We start from the raw sequence: 5,000 nt of genomic DNA, 5'->3' as shown, positions 1-5,000 counted from the left end.
GTCTCTGGCGCTCTCTCTCTCTCCCTCTCTTTCTCTCTCCCTCCCTCTCCCCCCTCTCTCCCTCTCCCTCTCTTTCTCTCTCCCTCCCTCTCCCCCCTCTCTCTCTCTCCCTCTCTCTCTCCCCCTCTGTCTTTCTCTCTCTCTCCCATCTCTCTCTCTTTCTCTCTCTCTCTCCCTCTCTCTCTGACCTGAAGGGGTTTCCATCGATTGGAATTAAAAAAAAAAAAATGAAAAAGGGGTTGATATATGCTGTGGGTTTTTCGTTTTGTATTGGTTTTTTTTTCAACTTGACCCAGGTTGTGATAATAAATAACTCGAACATTAACCACACTGACCAAGAAACGATTATCGTTTGTTTCATCAACATCATCATCATCACCATCATCATCATCATCATGATCATCACCATCATCTTGTTGTTGCAGTTGTTGCGCTCCCAGTTTTTGTTTTAATCATCACCATCATCACCATCATCATCATCATCATCATCATTATTATCACCATCATCTTGTTGCTGTCCCAGTTGTTGTTTTAATCATCACCATCATCATCATCACCATCATCACCATCATCTTGTTGCTGTCCCAGTTGTTGTTTTAATCATCACCATCATCATCATCACCATCTTCATCATCATCTTGTTGCTGTCCCAGTTGTTGTTTTAATCATCACCATCATCATCATCACCATCATCATCATCATCATCTTGTTGCTGTCCCAGTTGTTGTTTTAATCATCACCATCATCATCATCACCATCATCACCATCATCTTGTTGCTGTCCCAGTTGTTGTTTTAATCATCACCATCATCATCAACACCACCATCATCACCATCACCATCATCACCATCATCTTGTTGCTGTCCAAGTTGTTGTTTCAGATAGACCGGAGGCGGACACGAGGCAGGTGGTGTTTGGTGACCTTGGTGACCGCATTTTGCTGTCGGGAAAGACAGGGGACAGGTGTTCTCTTTAGTTGTTTGTGAGATGGCCAGTGGGTCTCCTTCTTCTTCTTCTTCTTCTGCTACTACTACTATTACTACTACTACTACTACTTGTCTGTCTGTCTGTCTGTCTGTCTGTCTATCTATCTATCTATCTATCTATCTATCTATCTATTTCTTCCATCTATCGTTTTGACATTTGACTTCCCTCTTCCAAGGTATTTCTGTTTATTTGTTCTCAGGTCTGTGTGTCTGGCGTTACATTTTGAACCTAACAAGTAGAACGTGTAATCTGTCACACTTTAAACCTACAAGTAGAGTGTGCAAACTGTTATATTGCACATCTAACAAGTCGATCGTGTAAACTGTTATATTGCAAAGCTAACAAGTAGAGCGTGTAAACTGTTGCATTTCAAACCTAACAAGTAGATCACGTAAACTGTTATATTGCAAAGCTAACAAGTAGATAGTGTAAACTGTTATATTGCAAAGCTAACAAGTAGATCGTGTAAACTGTTATATTGCAAAGCTAACAAGTAGATCATGTAAACTGCCATACTTTAAACCTGACAATTCCAACGTGTAAACTATTATAGTGTAAATCTGACGAGTAGAACGTGTAAACTGTAACTCTTTAAGCCTCACAGTAGAACGCGTGAACTGTTACATTTCATAGAATGTGTAAACTGTTACACTTCATGGAACGTGTAAACTGTTACAGTTCATAGAACATGTGAACTGTTTCATTTCATGGAACGTGTAAACTGTTACATTTCATAGAACGTGTAAACTGTTACATTTCATAGAACGTGTAAACTGTTACATTTCATAGAACGTGTAAACTGTGACATTTAAACTTGACAGCTCAAAGCTGGATCAGTACGCGGGGATAATGCGAACATGAAGCTAATTTTTCTTCTTTTTTTTTCTTCTTTAAAAAAAAAAAAATTTCATATCAGATGTGAAGTAGTGTATAGTAATGTTCCTATCAGATGTGAAGTAGTGTATAGTAATGTTCATATCAGATGTGATGTAGTGTATAGTAATGCTCATACCAGATGTGATGTAGTGTATAATAATGCTCATACCAGATGTGATGTAGTGTATAATAATGCTCATACCAGATGTGATGTAGTGTATAATAATGCTCATACCAGATGTGATGTAGTGTATAATAATGCTCATACCAGATGTGATGTAGTGTATAATAATGCTCATACCAGATGTGATGTAGTGTATAATAATGCTCATACCAGATGTGATGTAGTGTATAATAATGTTCATATCAGATGTGATGTAGTGTATAATAATGCTCATACCAGATGTGATGTAGTGTATAATAATGTTCATACCAGATGTGATGTAGTGTATAATAATGGATCAGTCCGCACGCTTTGACACCTCCTCGCACCCAGAAACTGAAACAGAAACTGAAACTGGATCTTACAGCTGTCCTGTTCGTGACCTTTCAATTCTCCTGCCAGCTGTGGGTCACCTTGACCTGCACAGTCCCTCATGTCATCTCAACGCACGTGCACACGTATCCATGACAGGTCCACACTAAATGACCCGCACAGAGAGCTGAATAAGGACCAAAGAAAGGGAATGAACATTTCCTTGAAGTTTGTCAAGTCGGACGACAGATATTCCACGTTTTCCAAAAAAACAACAACGCAGAGATGGACAGAGCGAGCGCGCGAGAGACAGACACACAGACAGACAGAGACAGAGAACGAGAAAGACAGACAAAGAGAGAAAGAAAAAGAGAACAAGAAACTGTGTGTGTGTGTGTGTGTGTGTGTGTGTGTGTGTGTGTGTGTGTGTGTGTGTGGAGGCAGAGACAGACGGGCAGAGTGTCTACGAAAGACAGAGATAGAGAGAGAGAGAGAGAGAGAGAGAGAGAGAGAGAGAGGAGAAGAAGAAGGAGGAGGAGGAGGTTACAAAAGAAAGCAAAAAGAAACAAACAAACAATAATTGCAAAATCCACATTCACACCCACATCCACGTCCACCCACATCCACACTCACACCCACATCCAACCACACCCACATCCACACAGACATCCACACCCACATCCACACCCACATCCACATCAACACCCACATCCACACCCACATCCACACCCACACCCACATCGTGGATTAACATTGTCTGCTTTACTTGGATTTTAATTTCTCCTTAACGTGGATTAACATTGTCTGCTTAACTTAGATTACAATGTCTCCTTAACGTGGATTAACATTGCCTGCTTAACTTAGATTACAATGTCCCCTTAACGTGGATTAACATTGTCTGCTTAACTTGGGTTACACTGTCTCCTTAACGTGGATTAACATTGCCTGCTTAACTTGGATTACATTGTCTCCTTAACGTGGATTAACATTGTCTGCTTTACTTGTATTACAATGTCTCCTTAACGTGGATTAACATTGCCTGCTTAACGTGGATTACAATGTCTCCTTAACGTGGATTAACATTGTCTGCTTAACTTAGATTACAATGTCTCCTTGACCTAGATTAACATTGTCTGCTTAACGTGGATTACAATGTCTCCTTAATGTGGATTAACATTGTCTGCTTAACGTGGATTACAATGTCTCCTTAACGTGGATTAACATTGTCTGCTTTACTTGTATTACAATGTCTCCTTAACTTGGATTACAATGTCTCCTTAACGTGGATTACAATGTCTCCTTAACTTGGATTACAATTTCTCCTTAACTTGGATTACATTGTCTCCTTAACTTGGATTACAATGTCTCCTTAACTTGGATTACAATTTCTCCTTAACTTGGATTAACATTGTCTGCTTTACTTGGATTACAATGTCTCCTTAACTTGGATTAACATCGCTTAACTTGGATTAATTATGTCTCCTTATCTTGGATTAAGACTGTCTCTTTAACTTGGATTAACAGAGTCTGCTTAACTTGGATTAACATTGTCTGCTTAACTTGGATTACATTGTCTCCTTAACGTGGATTAACATTGTCTGCTTTACTTGTATTACAATTTCTCCTTGACCTAGATTAACATTGTCTGCTTAACTTGGATTTTAATTTCTCCTTAACGTGGATTAACATTGTCTGCTTAACGTGGATTACAATGTCTCCTTAACGTGGATTAACATTGCCTGCTTTACTTGGATTACAATGTCTCCTTAACGTGGATTAACATTGTCTGCTTAACGTGGATTACAATGTCTCCTTAACGTGGATTAACATTGCCTGCTTTACTTGGATTACAATGTCTCCTTAACGTGGATTAACATTGTCTGCTTTACTTGGATTACAATGTCTCCTTAACGTGGATTAACATTGTCTGCTTTACTTGGATTACAATTTCTCCTTAACGTGGATTAACATTGCCTGCTTAACATGGATTACAATGTCTCCTTAACGTGGATTAACATTGCCTCCTAAACTTGGATCACACTGGCTCCTTAACTTCGATTAAAATGTCTTCTTAACGTGGATTAACATTGTCTGCTTAACTTGGATTACAATGTCTCCTTAACTTGGATTAACATCGCTTAACTTGGATTAATTATGTCTCCTTATCTTGGATTAAGACTGTCTCTTTAACTTGGATTAACAGAGTCTGCTTAACTTGGATTAACATTGTCTGCTTAACTTGGATTACATTGTCTCCTTAACGTGGATTAACATTGTCTGCTTTACTTGTATTACAATTTCTCCTTGACCTAGATTAACATTGTCTGCTTAACTTGGATTTTAATTTCTCCTTAACGTGGATTAACATTGTCTGCTTAACGTGGATTACAATGTCTCCTTAACGTGGATTAACATTGTCTGCTTTACTTGGATTACAATGTCTCCTTAACTTGGATTAACATCGCTTAACTTGGATTAATAATGTCTCCTTATCTTGGATTAAGACTGCCTCTTTAACTTGGATTAACAGAGTCTGCTTAACTTGGATTAACATTGTCTGTTTAACTTGGATTAACAGAGTCTGCTTAACTTGGATTAACATTGTCTGCTTAACTTGGATTAACAGAGTCTGCTTAACTTGGATTAACACTGTCTGCTTAAC

The sequence above is a fragment of the Babylonia areolata genome, chromosome 1 (genome assembly GCF_041734735.1).
Source record: "Babylonia areolata isolate BAREFJ2019XMU chromosome 1, ASM4173473v1, whole genome shotgun sequence".
Lineage (NCBI taxonomy): Eukaryota > Metazoa > Mollusca > Gastropoda > Neogastropoda > Buccinidae > Babylonia > Babylonia areolata.
This window is presented reverse-complemented; position numbering follows the sequence as displayed.